This window comes from Mesocricetus auratus, unplaced genomic scaffold, assembly GCF_017639785.1.
Source record: "Mesocricetus auratus isolate SY011 unplaced genomic scaffold, BCM_Maur_2.0 Super-Scaffold_100014, whole genome shotgun sequence".
In the NCBI taxonomy this organism is placed as follows: domain Eukaryota; kingdom Metazoa; phylum Chordata; class Mammalia; order Rodentia; family Cricetidae; genus Mesocricetus; species Mesocricetus auratus.
Window position 1 is genome coordinate 72,443,895 of NW_024429197.1, and position 19,243 is coordinate 72,463,137.

Below are 19,243 nucleotides of genomic sequence, written 5' to 3' on the forward strand. Positions count from 1 at the left end.
GACCCTCATGTTTCCTTAGTCATAATAATCCAAATACCAGAAAGAGAAATGAGGTTACTCTGATTATCTTAGACAAGTTAGGTTTTACTTCTATGCAGAGAATAGTCAATTCTACAATAATTAATTGTTCAGATATTCATTTTATTTTATCAAGAAAGAGGTGAAAATGTCCTTTGGCAATAGTTCCTGTTTCAGCCAGTTTGGGTTTAGATGGCCAGCTCTTGCTGTCAGGAAAGATAAAAATCTATTTTGAAGCATTTTTGACTAGGTAACCATGGTTACATACCATATTAATCTGACACCCACTCATTTTAAAAAACTACACTTAACCCTTCGACTGATGGTTATAACTACTTTGCATTGTCAAGAACATTCCTACAGGAAGACTTTGAAGAGCTGTTAGTATCCTGATTGTATGCCCATGCCTAGTGAACTATTTTCTCTCCTGACGATCTTAATCTTAAGTATGTCCACGTCTTCCTTATTTATTGAATAATATACCAAGAGCTTTAGATATAAACATGAGTAAAATGCAACTCCAAAACCAAGAAATCCATGACAGTGGATTGCACAAGCTATAGGTTGGGTTAATGTCTGAGAATTGAAATCTAGAAATTCTAGTCAAGATAACAATGTTAAGAAGAAAGTTCCACATAGTGTAATTTTTAAACCTGGCTCTTCAAAGCTCTGTTTTGTTTTGCTTTGTTTTGTATTTTTCTGAATCTAGGAGGAGTTGGGGAAGAGAAAAAAATATGATCAATAAATTGAGTGGAAAAAATTTCCATGAAATAAATATTTCTACTTAAAAGTTCTTTCTTTTGCTTGAATTTTTACTCATTCGGGAAGTTTAAAGTAACAATCAGGTTTCTTTATGTTTTGTTGTAGCCTGCTATTCTGTAATAAGCTTTGATTTCTATAGTAGAGATTATCTTTATAAGAACCTTTGGAATTCCTTGAGAAAGATAATCCCACCCTTGATGACATGATCTTATAGAAAGTATAATAGTTAATAACTTAGGTGCCAATTTTACAAGGATTAAAGAACATTTAAAAACCTGGGAAGTTGTTATTTTGGGTGGATTTCTGAAGACAAACCCAGAAAAAAAAATGAGCTTTGAGTCTGAGAGAAGCATAATGCTGTGGCCAGTAACCGATTCAAAACAAATACAAGGGGGCAAATAATTGCTATTCTGAAAGCTGGGGTAGCCTTTGCTTTCTATTTTCAACCCCAGAATGCTGGATTTCCTGTCCATGTGAGCTTCAGGACTAACACTCACCTGGATTCTCAAGCTTTAATCTCAGTCCCCCCTTTCATATCTATGTGCATATTCTTTAGGATCTCAGTGAAGATCCCTGATACTTAAGGGATTAAATTTCATGTAATATATAATGTGTACATATATGTAATGTTCATATATGTAATATAATGAATAGAAAGTTGATCTGAAGGTATTTATTTATTCTGTGAGTATTTATTTATATTTATTCATACCCATCCTTTATTCTGCTCCATATGCAGCACAAAGCTTACCTTTTAATAGAAGTCGCTGGTTTTTAAGTATACTTAATTATGACACTCAAGACCTGTTCTAGTTAGTGTCAATATTTTTAAAGTCATGATGGTGCGCAAATGGACTTCTCAAAAATATATATATATGTTGGCTCAAACCAAGCTAAATCTAATTCTCTTAGTTAAAATTATGGGAGCTTGCTATATAATAATTATATAAGAACAATCTGCAACTAGCCTGCCATCTCTGCATGGATAAATGGTGTTTTAGAGATACTAGGAGAAAGTTTGCACTCTTAGAGAGGTTAAATATTGCTGCCTCCCATCCTGTTTACACTGTTAATTTGCTTTTCAAATCCTTTTAGCCAGATAAAACAAAGGTAAACTCCAGACTAGGCCCTGTACAAATTATCACCAATTCGAAATTAATGAGCTTTTTGCTCTATCTGAGTCGCAGGAAGACTAAACAAACGTGCTGGGATCATATGTTTTTTTTTTCCATCTGAAGGTCTGGATTCCTCCCTTTAGCACTATTTCCTCTCTCAGGAAATTCAAGAAGTCCACTATTTGGAAAAATGTTCAGTAGTTCAGTACGAAGGGGACTGAAGGGCCGACCTCCTGAGTCTCTTTGTTCCACCAAGTAGGTGACTAAGCCTGACTTACAGGCTTAATTTTTCCATTTGCAAACTCACATTAGACATCACTAAATACTAACATAATCATGCATGATGTCTTCCTTTCTCTACAAGTCCATGATGAGAGGAAAAGCTCCTGTCAGTTTGAGTGACACTTAGCATAGTTTAACTAGAATACCAATGACTTGTGCTAGCCCTCCCCTTAGGAGGCCCAGGTGAGGCCAATTAACTCCCATTTATATGATTCGTTACTGCACTGATGCCAGGAGTTTGGGCCCATTCTTCCCAATTCATGAATTTTGAAATAAAGAACATTGGATACAGATGAATCCGCTTTAATCTCAACTCTGCACCCCCAGGCAAGTTACTTCCCCTCATTAAGACTTAATCTTCCCATATGTAAAATGAGAGTATCCGATGTGATTAAGATCTCTTCAAAATATCAAAATGTTTTGCTTCCACTTTGTGAAATTTTTGTCAGAGCCGTATTCTTTAATTGCTCACATCATCACAACCACTCTAATATTGTTCATGCATTTCCCAGAGTCTTTCAGAAAGTTCCACTGGAAATGATGAACTGCTATACCCCAGGCCACAGGCAGGAAAACCCAGTCAATGGCATTCACTTTCACAATGTCTAACGGTATTCATAATGTAGAAAAACAAACACTGGCTTGGAGACAGAAAGTAGGATAAACCCCTTCTATTTGGAAACATTTGCCAGAACAAATTCTTATATTGGAAATCTATCTGTACCTTCCACCATGACCAGACTGAATGGCTATGTTCATGCCTTCAGCATTTTCCCTGCTACCTCCACAAGCAACATATTTTATATTTTTTAGATGACTTGTCATCTCCATCTGGAGCATGTACATTGACAATTTCAAAACATAATAAAACGTATACATTTTTTGTTTCTATATCCAAAGAAAACAATATAAAAATGACAAAGAAAAGTCCAACAACTTAAATCAAGTATGTTTTTAAAAACTCATTCTTGTACTCAGCAATGTTTTGAGAAGGCAAATTAGAAAATTTATATGGAAAAATGAACAGAATAAGAATATAAAAGAAATCACCATGATAATAACAACAGAATATACACATCTTTAGGCAGCACCTATTTGCAGAGAAAATTTGATGCCATAGATCCTGGTCTGTCCTCCCAGTCTGTCCTCCTGGGCTTCAGACTTTCCAGTGCTGTTTATTGGCTTGTTTTTCTCCCAGTGACTTCTGGCAATATTTTTCACAGTTGAATTTCTACCATAATCTTATTCCATTGTTTTTATTAGCATTGTTTGATGAATGGGAAAGCCAAACCCAAAATGCAGGTCATGATTCCTGACTTCTCTTTTCACTGTACCATTTCTTAAGACTTTATACTAAGTTCTAGCATTTGTCAGATACATCTCCTCATTGCATTTATGTCAATTGCTTACACCTTCAATAGCATCATCTATGTGTATCTACAGGTCTTCATACTACAATTAACTGTTTTAGTGAATTCTCCATATGTGATATACAAATGGGATTTCATTATCTCTCTGCTTATAACTCCCCAGTGGCTACAAAACTTCCCAGGTAAAATTCTACTCACAAATATGTCTGCCGGTCATGATGACATCATGACCTTGATAGTTCTTGTCATCCCATGATTACTCAGTTCACTACCCTTCCCTGTAGTCTTTAATTCAATGGTTACAAACATACTGCATCTTCAAACCACCTGGAGACTTTTAGGATACAAAATGTTTCTGCCTACCCTCCCCTCATGCACAAATGGTGATTGAGTTGATCATTTACAGTTACAAAACTCTCCTGCCATGATATTCTAGAACTCAAGAAGGTGAAAAGATTATTTTCTTGTACTTGTATTTTTCTTTCATGTATTACATCCCCAATCACAATCTTCCCTTGCTACTCCCTCCCCTCTACCAACCATCCCCCCACAACTCTTTTCTCCCAGATCCATGTGCTCTTTATCTCCCCTCACAAAAGAGTAGGCCTCCCAGGTATATCAATCAAACATAGCAAAATATGCTGCAATAATACCAGGCTTTTACACTGAGGTTGAGGCTGGACAAAGCAACCCATCAGAAGAAACAAGGTCCCAAAAGAAGGCAAAAGGACCAGAGACAGACCCTGCCCCTACTGTTAGGAATACCATAAGAATATCAAGCTATTCAACCATAACATATATGCATAGCACCTAGGTCAGACCCCTGATCTCTGTGAGCCCCCCTGAGTCTCTGTCAGTTGATTCTGTGGGCCATGTTCTCATGGTATCTCTAACCGCTCTGGTTTCTCTAATCTTTCCTCCCCTGTTGTGGAATATTTGGATACTGAGTGAAGACATATGCAGTGATCAGTGTAATAAAGAAGTGAACAGCCAATAATTAGGTATAGGTGGGACTTCCAGGAAGAAAGAAAGGAAGTAGGAGATGAATCTATGTTTATAAGGGAGACGAGTGGAGACAATGAGGAAACAAGATGGGCAGTATGTGACAGATTAATAGAAATGGGTTGATGAAGTTATAAATGCTAATTAAAAACCAACTTAAGCTAAGGCTAATCTTTCATAACTAATAAGTCTCTTTGTCATTATTTGGGAGCTGGCTGCCCAAAGAAAAATCTGTTACAGGACTACCAGAACTCTTCAGAGTATGCGGCCATGGGACTATTCATGTTTCCATCAGTTGCTGGGTGAAGTCTCTTTTGTCTCTTTGATGATGATTCTGCTAGGCTGAGGTCCCAGAACACTCCGCAGGCAGGACAAACTGTAGGTCAAAGGTTTTGTGCATTGGTTGGTTCCAATGCTGCACTTGAGGCTTTGCCTGGTTACAAAAGATGGCTTGTTCAGACTCTGTGTCCCACAATGTCTTTGCTGGGGTTACTCTCATAGACTCCATGGAGTTTCCGTTGCTCTAGGTTTCTATCTTGCCCCTAAAATACCCCCAATTTCAGTTGAAAACAACTTCTTAATAGTTTGCCTTTGCATGGCATCTTTTGTTCTCTGTCTTAGTAAATTCTGTTTTGCAACTCTCGCTCTGTTAGTTTTGTCTCTGCTCATGTCTAGGACTCAGAAAAAGACACTATTTGATACATTTTGAACTAATGAAGAGGAGTCAGGTAGATATGTTGGAAGACATGAGGATTTATAAATAAGTGTGTTAAAAGAATAAAAAGGCATAGACTTGAACATTTACCCACAAAGACAGGTATTTTAGAATCACTGCTTAACTAGAACCTCAGATCCACTGTTTATAAATTGCAGAGAACATTATCACAGTACAAAAGTTTATAATAATTGAGTCTCAATGTACATATGAATTCTAAACAAACCTAAGACATACCGCATTGCTTCTATCTTTGGTTACTCAACTGAGGTCTTTGACAAGTTCACAAATTCAATGAAAAAGAAAAGGAACAAAGATAAAATATTAATTTTTTGTTCTGTTTGACTTCCACCTCCTGAAATCCATCTAAATTCTACTTCCAAACAAGTTGGGCCTGCAGAAGTAACTTTTCTTCCCACCTAAAGCAAGAATGACACCTATCACACACAGCAGACAAAAACGAAACACTGGACCTTAAGGAAATAGTTATAATGATCTCTGCAATGGTGTGTGACTGTCACCTTGTTTTGGTTCTAAGACTTGGCCTTTAATGGCCAAGCTATCTTTCTAACCCAGTAATTGTCAGCTTGACAAACTCTAGATTCATCTGGGAGACAGGCCTCTGGACATGCCTGTGGAAGATTGTCTTTATTGCAGTAACTGAGGTAGGGAAGCTTGTCCATTGTTGGCAGGGATCGTAAACTTTATAAAATGGGGAAAGAAAGATGAGCATGCATTTATTTTTCTCTACTTTTGATTATGTATGAAATGTCACTAGCTTCTTCAAGCTGCTGAAACTTTGATGTCCCCTACACAGTGGAATGTGCCCTTGAACTGTGATCCAAAGTAAATCCTTTTCTTCCTTAAATTGCTTTTGTTGGAGTGTTTGTCACATCAATGGGAAAAGAAACTCAGACAACGATAATTACAGCATGAGACGAATGTGACCTGCCTTACTCACTCTCTAAAAACTTCCAGTCTACAACCAAAGAGAATAAAAAGAGAGTACAGCAGATTACAGGAATTAATAAAAAAGAAATATAACTAACAGATACATATACTTCATGAATACAGATGAAAGTTCAAAACATGCTTACATTTAGTAAAAAAATAAATCAGAAAAAAGCAAGCATAACTGACAAATAGATTTTAAAGGCAGAACCCTAGAGTAAAATGTTATATGTAAGATGTAAAAATAAAGCATAATTATTTCAATAGCTAGAAAACAAGAAACAATATGAATCCAATATCCCTGGATGATCAAAGCGTGGTGAACTGGGAACAAAATGGAACTTTCTCAGTCTAGTAAAGTATGTCTTTTTAAAAAGCAGAACTTAACCACTGAGCCTTAAGAGCATTTGCAAGTCTTGCAAAGAACCTGGGTTCAATTCTCAACACTCAGATAGCTATTCGCCACATGTATTGGCACAGGCACACATGTTGGTACACAGGGAAAACACACATACAAAATGATAAAGTAAATACATCTAGAAGAGAAATCAGGCTGAGAAAGCCAGTAAATAGTGTTCTGCCACAGTATCTGATTTAATTACTGCCTCTGGATTCCTGTGCTGATATTCCTGCCCTGACTTCCTTTTATGATGGACTGACTGTAAGACAAATAAACCCTGTCCTCACCAAAAAAAAAAAAAAAAAAAAAAGCAGAACTTAAATGTCGTCCATGTACTTAATGGTGGAAGACTGAATGATTTGCCAAATTCTATCTGAACCAACATATTTGTTCTCATCATGAATTTAAATATCATATTGAAATTTCTAACCAACATAATAAGAAAAAAACAGTAATTTAAAACTCCCAGATTGAAAAGGAAAAAACAAATAACTTGAACCAAGAAATGACTTTCTAAGTAGAAATATCCTTTTCTCCAAATTATGATAAAACTCACAAATAAATGAGTCAAATAAACTTGTAAGATACAATCTTAATATAAGACATAGATTTTATGTTGGTATTTTTATCAGAAATTTTAAGAAATTAAAATTAAATAAATGATACCATTATGAAGTCATCAGAAACATAAAATACTTGAGGATAGAATTGACAGAAGTTTTGTACATTGTTAAATCCACAAACTGATAAATGAGTGTGCCTTTATGCTACATTGGAGTTTGAAAACCTCAACATTATTATGATATTGGTGTGAGTAAAATATTAAAGTTGCCTGCAATATCAACAAAACTATAGCTGATAGACATTGCAATACAAGTACGATTTATAGAAAAATTATTTAGATGATTATACACCTGCCAAACTGAAATTGAATTGGTTCAATTTGTTGCGAAGATGTAGAAAAATAGGATGAAGCTCACTGACAGACTTGGCTCCATGCAGAATATCTGAATGAAGTCAGATGAGGTGTCCTTTTAAATCTCAAACCATATCAGAGGAAATCTTAATAAAGTCTGTGTGGAAAATAGGATATGGTTAATTGGAGCCTCTTTAAATTGCTATGTATGTGTGAATATTTTCAGGGTACAGATGCTTCAGTGTCTTAGGCACTTGCAACACTGAAGGCTACAAGGTCCTCTGATTTGTAATAAATCAGTTTTGTGGATGATAACAAAATTGTTTTAGAATGATGAAACTAGAGTTCTCTCTAACATGCGCAAAACACCTTGGGAATATTTTTTTGTTGTTTTACTGCTTTGTGAATGATAAAACTTACACAGAAACCCCCATATGAAGAAGTGTTTTCCTCCTATTTTCTTTCTCTCCATACCTTCCTATTTCTCCTTAGAAAGCAAAGCAAAAATGAAGTCATTACTTTGCTAGGTACTATGCTAAAAGTTTCCACTTTCAAATTAATCCTTAATTTGGTATATTATGAGTCAGAATTATCCACAGAAACAGAACCAAGAGAACATGTGTTTGATGTGTTTGTTTGTTTAAAGGAATTGGCTCATGGGATTATAGAGGCAGGCAGGTCCAAGATCTGCAAAATCCAACATAGGAACTCAGGACAGTTGATGATTTAGTTCCACCCATAGCTCAAAATGCTGGAGAACTGCTATTTTCCTAATTCAAAGACACAACATGATCAAGTCTTTGGAAGACCTAATACCTTAGCTGGAGCATCAAGGAGACAGAAAACACCGGACACTCAGAGCTTTCAGACTGGAAGTTTCATTCTTGCTTGAATTACAAATAAGTGTTTCAAATAAGTGGAGTCTCCTGTTTTAGCAGGGAATCTGCTTTGCTCAGGCTGCCCCCAAGTCATCCAAAGATTCAAAAGATTAACCTATATATTCACCAACTGTCAACTTAGCACATGTTCTTGTTTCTTTGAACTTTGCCAAAAAATTAAGACAATGACAAAGTCATCATGTTGTGTAGTAGGATGGAGTTATCCTGGGGACACCTGAAAGTTCATTGTTTATATGACAGAGAAGTGTGAGTGAGGTCCAGTTTACTCCTCTTTCCTTGTAATTTAAACATCATGCTGCAAGCTAAAGGCATCTAATTACTATAAAACTCATGTTAGATAACAAAGGAGTTGAAGCAAAGTCTTCATGTAATACAGGTCTCATACACACATTCATAACAAGCATCTTCCCAGAGCAATAAGTAGACTGACTGTATGTATGGTGATTTTAATCTTCATTTCTGTGTCTGGTCATATGGTCATAGCTGGTGTTCATGGCTACCTCTTTTACCACCCACTCCATCGTCCCTTACATAATCATGGCTCTTTTTCTGGTGAGATGTTTAAATACTCATTTATGAATGCTTTAATCTCTTACTAACCCAACCTAAACTGGACTTTATGGTTCCCATTAGTTTTAATCACAGAGCACAATAATATTGAAATGTACTCTATAGAATCTTTATCATGGAACAGAAGTTCAGTTTTTTCCTGAAAGCAAAATCAACCACTCTAGGCAAAATTGCCGCTACCTTTTCTTGTTGACTCAAAGGCAGAAAAATAAAGTGGCCTGGCAGTGTTTTTAATTTCCAGATTAATAAAATCTTGTGCTTTCTGGTGAAAACATTCCTTCCTATGACTTATAGGATAGAAGAGCATAAGATTGTGAGGGAAAGAAGCAAAATCATGTCTAGGGGAAATATGTATTTTGGGGGGAAAAAGTCAATCCCACCAGTGCCATTCCCATTCCCATCCCTAAATTCCTGAGCATGGAAATTCTGGCCATTGAAGAGACAACACCAAATACTGGATGCTGATATTGAGCATATTAGATTTGTGTAAAATCATAGTGCAGCCACTTACTCAGGCAGCATTACAGTTGAGTTATAAAATGTCAGCCCACAATTCTGATAAGTCATCTGATTTTAGATGGTTGGTATACATGGTAAGAATAATTTGCAATAAACATGAGCCCTGTAGTACACTTCTTTTGTAGTGAAGTGACTGAGATACATTGATGGTAGGCACGACATTCTCTAGCTTCTTGGATGGTGGCAGAATCATTACATGCAGACAAACTATCCATTGCAAACTTCTGCTCTAATATGGACAAAGTATTGCCCTTTTATGGCAGAAGCAATCCAATAAAATCAACCTGCCATCAGGTATTTGCTAATCCCCATAAAGAATGATGCTATATTGAGATTTAGTATTGTTCTTTGCTACTAGAGACTGAGCCCAGTCAAGTCTTCCTTGCTGAATGGAAGCCTTGTTGCTGAATCCATGCATAACCTCTACCCTGTCATCACAGTCACTTTGTTCACAAGCCCATTAGTGATGACAGCAGTGGCTTGGGAAAGAGGCTGAGTACTAGCCACAGAATGGGTCTTTCTTTCCAGCTGATTATTAGAATTCTCCTTTACTGAGGTCACACTTTACTGGGTATTCACATGGAATCTTCTTTTATGTCTCCTCCTCCTCCTCCTCCTCCTCCTCCTCCTCCTCCTCCTCCTCCTCCTCCTCCTCCTCCTCCTCCTCCTCCTCCTTCTTCTTCTTCTTCTTCTTCTTCTTCTTCTTCTTCTTCTTCTTCTTCTTCTTCTTCTTCTTCTTCTCCTTCTCCTCCTCCTTCTCCTCCTCCTGCTCCTCTGTTCATCCTGAAAAGTATATCTATAAACTGCTACCTCAAATTTTTATACACAAAATTTTCATTACTGTTCATTGCAAATCTGTGTCCATCATCCAACCCATTGGTCACAGAACATGCAATGGTATGTAATTATAGATCTGAACACTTCTCCTTTACAAATAGTGTGAACAACAATACATAAGTCATAGTTTATTTCACTAGGGGAACTTAAATGCACCCTTCTTCAGGAATGTCTGAGAAAAGTTGTAGTACTGTGTATATTCATATTACTATTGCACTTTCATATAACAGAGTGCAATCTATAAAAGAGATTTACATCTTAGAACCAGACACAATAATATTTCCAAAGCTGTTTCTCGAAAAAAAAAGTAGTTACCTATAGATAAGAGCAAGGATTCACTCTGAATTCAAAGGACAGAGATGCTGATTCATTTATAGGAGACTGCCAAAGGCTCCAGATGGCACACCTATTTGCCATCAACATTTTAAGCACCATTGAATCTGCAAAAGTGGCAGAGTTACTTTCACAGAAATCTTAGTCTACTGTAGAACACCCTTCCCTATGACCTCACCATGAATTAGAAATTTCACATTTCCAAATAGTGTAAAGGAGTAGAAGTTATAAGTGAGGAACAAAAGACTTATAAATAAGGGCTTTAGAAGGCTGTGATTGCAGGCCTTGAATCACTAGATCCATAGATAATGTTACTAAGGTAAAAGGCTACCAAATTTTGTTGTAATTATTTCCCATCCTATAAAATTTGAAATGCCTTACTAGGCTTATAGAACCTGTCAATCATGTAATGGACTAGTATGATACCTCATGGAGATTACAAAGATCCCCTGAGAACTAGATTATTATTTTTTTTGAGAACTAGATTATAACAATGGGGATAGGGGATGCACCCTGAGGCATGAGGGGGTATATCCTAATTGTTTTTGAGCTATAGTCAAATGAATCTTATGAACTTTATTAATAGGTATGAAGGGAGAAAGCATTGTGTTAGTTTTCTGAGACAATGAAGACTTAACTGGTATAACACCTATAATTGAAGCCAATATTCATTCAACGTTACATTATTGCCTCATCATACACTAAGATCCATCTATTCTTTGCACTAGCCAAGTAGGCAAGTTGAATGGGCTATGATCCACTAATCCACACCACTAATCCTACATCTTTTAATCAGTGTTGGCAATCGTGTCTGAAATCCATTTGGGAATGCTCCATTGTTTATGGTTAACAATTTTCACAATTTGAGACAGTTCTGATAGCTTGCATTTAATGTTTCCTACCACAATAACATCCACCTCACAGTTCAGGGGACAATGTGAAGATTCTGCTAACAGTGATATCCATGTATTCCAGTGACATACTCCAGACCTAGAATTCTAGAGCATCAGAATGAATTAAAGGACTCAGTAGACTTATGATGAAACATGCTTAAACCACCATATGATGGATCAATTTCTATGACTAGAGGACCATAATTTTTTCCTGGAACAAGTGTCTGTTTGATGCTAGTGTCTAGTTGCAAAGGATATATCTTATTATATCCTTTGGTCTCTGTGCTAGTTGCTTCTTCTTGGTTTTCTCCACCATACTATCTCTGATTCTGTTGTTAAGGACCCTCTTAAGTTAAGGATAAAGGCAGGGGACAAAAAGTATTTTTGAGAAAAACCTGAAAAATATCTACAGTGTTCATTTTATCAATGTCACAAAGATCCTTTCTTAAGATCTTAGCTAAAATTAATATTATTTATAGTCATAGAATTGATGGAATATCTATGAGAGTCTGTTTTTAGGACTTAATTAAGGATTTTGTTCATTTCACCTAGATTTCTTCTGTTTATACAGATCAATTAACAATTTGATATTTGACCTATTTGTTTTAGACTAAGAATACAGTGATCACCAGCCAACACTATGGATCTAAAAAGGCCAGTGTATTCTGATTGCGACTTTGACTTTGATGTTCACTGCAGTGACCACACTTGTTTTTACCTTGCATTTTGCACATCTAATTCAGTAATTCATTTATCATTGCAACTTTTGGTCAACAGGGAAGCTTATTGTAGAAATCACTGAGAATATGGGTCTGTCTTCAAACTTATTTATTTATTTCTCATAGTTTTGGTGAAAGAGTTGTCTTTAGGACCCTTCTATATTAAGGAGCAAGAAATGACAAATCTAATCTAACATTCTGATCTACCAAAATCTTAATACATTTTCTGTACAATAATTGAAAGCAAGCCTGGTTCTTCCAATTTGCTCATTGTAGGTTGCCTTTCCAATCATACTCTATTCAAGAAAACAAACCATTACAATGCTTCTTAATTCCTTTGGCCACATTAATGCAAAAAATTCTCTGATTAGTGGAAGCATGTCAATAATTTGGCCTGATCCAAGATTATATTCTTTCCACCATGACTCCACACCTTCATTGTCTAGTCCCATACATATTCCTTGGATTTCACTCTTCATAAAAATTTAAACATCAAGTAATTATTATAAAGTGTTCCACATCCTTTTATGCATTAACTTACCTGCTGCCATTTGAGTCTAGGTATCTTCTAGAAACTATGAAACACACTGATGAAGAATTTGAAGAAGAAAGTAGTCTTGCAAAGTAACTGAGAGTATAGATCTGTTACAACTGCTGAGGTAACATACAATTATTCCCCTGGAATGAAGAAGATTGTTGAACTGGAAGAAATTAGGGTACATCTATTGACAAGTAATACACACAGTTTTCAATATTCTGACCTTCCCAAGGTTCACCATTCAAATTTTCCAGATACCATTTCTTTGCAGTGTTCTCACTTTATTAATGGATACTTTTTGAAGTAGGTGTTTCAAATTCTGCTTGGCTCCAGCCGGTTGCTGTATATGGTTGAAGATTTGGATTTCAGTAATCTCAGTGACATATAGATGGAAGATGAATGTTTTCTTTAGGAACACAGATTTGAGGTTGTTTATATGACATTCATGCTGGAAATTTGAGTCATTTATGTTATTCCCACCAATAAAGATAAAAAGCCAACCTTATTTTCCCCAATATTTTGACAAAAATGAGGTTGCTATATAGTTTGGGTCATGGTGGTATATGATGGCAATCTCTGCACTTATGAGATTAAGGGTAGGAGGGTAGTAGAGAGAGGGGAGGAGGAAGACACACAGATAGATTGCGGGAGGACAAGAAGTGAAAGAGAGAATCATAAACTCCTGGAATACTTGTAATACTATTATAAATATTTGTTTAATCATTTCAGCTTATTTGTTGCTATGTGGGGGAATTTCTGTTCTCTGATCATACGATAAATTATCTGTATTCAATTAAATATGAAAACAAATTCATTAACTCTTTAATTGTAATCAGATTAGGGAGACTTTTCTGGATACTCCAGACCAGTTCAGAAAATTTATTTTTTAAATTGAAATTCAGGTCCTTTAGAACCATTCTTTGTACCAAAGTCTACATTTATACAAGTTCTTCATAGATATTTGTTTAAGGAACTGGCTTCCAACATTATGGAGGCTGGCAAGTCCCAAGCTGTGCAGCGTGAGTAAGCAAACTGAGTGACAATGGAAGATAACCAATGGTATATTCCGCTCTGAGCTCAATGGTTTGGAAATGAAAACAGAAATTGATTCTGCTTACTGTCTTCATGATCTATCCTCAAGCAGACAGGCCTCAAGCAGACAGAACTTTGTCTTATATTGGAGTCAGCCTTCCTCTTCTATTCAGATCTTCCCTTGATTGGATGGGGTCCATTTACATTAGATATGATAATTTCTTTACTCAAACCACTGATTCATATGTTAATCTTATTAAAAAATGCCATCACAGAAGAGCCCATAATGATATTTGACTAAGTGGCTTGATATACACATAAAATTAATCACTATGGTATTATTAAATTGTTTTTCATTGAGTCAGTCTTAGGGTCTCATGTACTCCAGGGTGATCTTAAGAACTTCTGTATCTTAGAGGAAAAACTTCTTCCATGGCAGAGTCATGAGCATATTTGAGGGGAAAATATCAAACTTAAAAACTATGAAGAAATGAGCCACAAGACTCTTTCATGAAGAGCCTTTCATTTGGGGAAAGCAGTGGTAGTAACTATGAATATGATAGTGTTATAGGTTTTAGAAGTAGAAAGGATGCAAGAACCATTTGCACAGAGATGAGCACTAGAAATAGTAATAAAATAGGTCATGGATATGGCCAGAGATCAGATCACAAATTATCTGACCATAAAAGGGACATGGAATATGTTCTATTCATGATAAATATGAATTGGAAGATTTGAGTAGGAAATTTGCATTAAGTGCTTTGGGAAAACATGTAAATACAAAATGCAAGATTAAAAGTGGGATAAGTGGGATGGTAGAAAAAGAGCATGTTATTATGATTCAGTTTCAATTCTTTGGAAAGGGAGTAGAGAATATGCATTCGCTAATGCATGACCTTAAATGCCCCAGTTTGAATGTTGCTTGCCACATCTATAGTCTCATCCTCCATAGGCACCATCCTTCTGGATCTCAAAAGGGAACATGGAAAAAATAAACATCATCAGCGACCCTGGTCTCAGAGGCCAGATACTAACCCTCAGGATTTCCTTTTGCAACATCAGAAACAGTAGGCTTGTAAGTCTCCAAATATGTGAACCACCACCACAAGTCAACTTTGATTTAAAGCAAAGTAGCTGGCATTGCTTGAAGGTGAGGTCACTGGAAATGGAGCCTTGATGAAGTTTCTCAGAAAGAAAACATTGTGCTGTGTTTGTGTCTCTCTAACATTCCTCCTCCCCTCTCACTTCACTTCCCACCACCACATGTGTGTTGGCTCTACCTGAGTCTCCAGGGATAAAACAAAAATCACTGAATTGTGAGCATATCAAAGAGTCTATCTGAAACCAAGTAGAATTTCCCTCAACCTGAGCACAGTTCTCCAAGAGTTGATTGAAGAAGACTGAGAGGAAGCTACTTAAGGTTGTTAGAGAAAACAGCACTTGGTGTGTGCTCATGGAATTTTCGACATAATGAGGAGGCCAATTCTGACTCCATGAGTCAGAACCTGGCCACTGTAAAACTATGGAGGAAAAAGTCCTCTGCTGTTTGTGCAGGCAAAGCTTCCAGGTTTGTGACTCGATTAACAAGACCTGGAACCAGGAAGTCAGGATGCCCAGCGTTCATGATTAAAACATCCCTAGAGGTCACAAACTCCTGAAATGACTAATTTTGTTTGGTGTTGGCACTGGTGTCCTCTTCTGAAAAGTTGAAGCAATAACACATGTCCTCTGCAGGGATATTACAAGCATTTGGTGGTATTACATAGAGTAAACCCCAAAGTTATTAGCAACATAAACCTTGTTTACTCTCGTACTTTATTATTTATATTGATGGCTCACTCTGTGTCCATCCTGGTTCTGTTTGGAAATGGAAGAGCCCTTAATAGAAAAAAATTACTTAAAATCAAGTCATTTGCTTCTAAAGGTGAAAACCCTGATAGTTTTAAAATTATAGGTAGTCTCCCTGATTTTTCATGGGTAGGACAGGACTCCATTAGGAGGTGATTCCACAGGATCAGCCTGAAACTCCTTCCTTCTCCAATTTTCTCATCTTTTGATGTCTTCATTGTGGTATTTACCCAATTTCTCTAAACAAGGTCATCTTTGCACATATGTCATTAAGAAAGCATGCTTCTGGCCATCAAAAACTGCTTTCCTTATCCTCATTACAAAAAAAAAAAAGAAATCATTCTTCACTGACCAACAGACATAACTCATGGCCCATTCTCATATTATTAGGAGTAAAAATACACAATAGAAGGAGATTGGATGAATAAGACTTATAACTGTTACAGAAATCATGTCAGTCTTGTGTAGAAGTCATTTATAAAAAATATCAACAAGAACTCAGTAGTAGAAAGAAGAAAGATTTGGTGTCCCCTAGCTGATGTTATTAATTACCTAAACAGAAATCTACCAAAAATGGAGTTTGTCTATGTTGGATCAAAGGGCACATTAGATGGATGGAATTCACAATGCATTTTTCCTATTATCAGTCACTGGAAGAGTTTTCTTATCCTAATGCTGAAGATGAAGGACAGAAAAGTTCCAGAAAGATGAAAGATGTGTTCCCTGTATACACTGTCTTATAATATTTAATCTCATAAAACCTGAAGTAGCTGGAAGATGTTTGACAAAGCTCAGGTTTTGATGGTCAGGGAAATGACTAGATGATAGAACTGGATAGATGAGATCAGGTAAGCCATCATGGATTGGTATTTGACCTGAGAAATCCAACAGAAGCCACTCCTAATGTCAGTTATGTGATTTCTCTCTGCTGAGGATCCATTTTGTTTTTCTCTAACCTGTTAGGAGTATTTCCTCACCCTTTGTGAGGCAGGGATGACTATAGCTTACTGAGGACACTGTGCCAGTAGATGACAGTCTGTTGAGGACCGTTGGCAGCCTAACAAGATAGATGATGTCACAACTAAGAGGCAGATGGTGTAGAGGAAATAAGGAAATTGCTCTGCCTACATTTGTTGGAGTGTAACCTGGAAAAGTATTCTAAATGTCCAAGAGACAGGAGGTGGGGTGCTGTCCCAATTTTTGGCAACTAGACTGATTGCAAATGATGATACAGTCAGTCATTTTGCTGTGAAAGTAAATGAGGACTATTTTGGAGTCTGGAACTATGTCAAGAGGCAAATGGGTCATATAAAGATGGAGACACAGAGCTGCCCTAAGGGACTCACAATTGGAATACTCAGTGTATTTCAGTGTGTGTATAACTGTTGCTGTGCTCCTCCATGAGTATGGCATACAGGGTTGATTTTCAATTCTTATCCTTGTAAACATCTTTTCCTAAAGCCTAGCAAGGGATGTACATGAAGGAAATATGAGACAGGATTTTGAAATTTTTCTGAACATGGTATAAACAATTTTTTAGTATAGAAAAGAAGATCAAGTCATTTGTAAAAACTCAGCAGTCAGCTTCCTCATCAGTTTTCAGAAGGTACTCAGAGCCTCTTCCATGATTGTAATGCCCACGCACCCACACTAGGCAGGATATTAGGCTTGGAAATTGACTCTCTCTGAACTCTTACAGAACCCTTAATTGCTTATTTGAATTCATATTATGAGGTAGCAGCTAACAGGGGGGCTTTTTACATCCTACCATCTGATGTGGTCATCTTTCATCTCCAAGCCTTGACCTGTGACTTTTTCTATCTTCCACATTGAACAGGGAGAACCTAGATAGTGATGATAGTTATGAGAGATCTCTTTAATTATTGTCTTCCATTTCCAGTGAGGCCCTGAAAACAGATCAAATGATGTTTTGAGGGCACACATCTTTGTCTAGTTTATCATGGATGAATGCTGCGATAACATGTACCATGGTGGCATCACAGCAGTGTCTCCCTGATGAGTCATTGATCATACTGAGTCTCTGGTCACCAGTGAACATTGTATTAGTCACACAGTAGTGTGGAGTCTGCCATTCTTTTATAAGTGCTTGCTCTACTGTGTTGCTATGGTGAACCAAGGAAAACAATAACTGAATTTTCAGCTGCTGCTATAGAATTCTACACCAATCCAGTAGTTGCTGCAAAAGGTAAGAAATTAGCCAGATTCAAGCAGCTTATTTGGGACTTTGGAGCACCCTGAGTTACTCACTGAATATCCTGATGTTGAAGAGAAGACAGCACTAAGTTACAATAGACAACACTATGCACCTGAAGAGGAACACTACCCCAAACAGGAAAACATATTTTGTTTTTGTCTTAACCAGTAGGTATTTAATGAATTTTATTGTAACATCAATACAGTATGAGGAATAAAGTAAAGAGAATACAGTAATATATTTTGAAGGGTGGGGTTGGGAGGGGAACAAGAAGGGATGGATTAGGTGGGAAAGAATTGGGAGGGGAGGAAAGCAAGGGGAGGGGGGGTTACTGATAAGGAAAGAGCAAGGATTTTTATTCCTCATTTCTTAAAATTTCCATGAATATTTCCCAATTAACATTGCAAACTCTATTCCAATAACAGTGTCTGAAAGGATGTGTATCATCTGGTAACCCTCTCAAGGTTTTACTCACCATCTATCGTTAGAGTTAATTCCTAGGGCCTTTATTAGATTGATCTAATCATCTTTGAAATCTCACTAGAATTTCATCCATGTCCAATTCACTTATGAAATGTTGATTTTCTTGAAGTTTTCTCTGAGTAGACTCTTAAAGGTAAGGTTGTAGGGGGGGAGTAAGAGTGACAAATAAATATGTATTACTTATTGTTGTATCTTATTTTATCCTAACTTATTGTAACTAATCCTAACTTATCCTACCTTATCTTATCCTAACTTACCCATCCACCTAAATTCCTTAATAGTCCCTCCCAGCCTAAAATTCCTAATGATTATGTATCCCCTATTACTTAATTAAATATAGAAAAAAGAAAAACAATGCAGTGTTCAAGACCAACTCAAAAAATGTTCTAGAATCTGAAACAACCAAAAGTTTCCATTCCCATCAGATGTGTGTTCCCTCTTCAGTTGAATATGTAACATGGTTCCTGCAGACACTTCTCTCCTCCATATAAGCTAACTAAAGAAAAATATCACATTACCATCTCATTAGATGCTAAAAAAGCCACTGACAAAATCCAAAACCTCTGCATGGCAAAAGTCTTGGAGATATCAGGAATACAAGAAACATACTTAAATATAATGAAAGCAATATATAGCAAACCAACTTCCAACATCAAATTAAATGGAGATCATCTCAAAGCAATTCCACTAAAAAAGGAACAAGACAGGGATGTCCTCTGCATATATACTTGTATTAAGTATTTAAGTATTTAAGGTTTAGCTAGAGCAATGAGACCACCAAATGAAGCCAAGGAACTATAAATATCACTATTTGTAGATGACATGA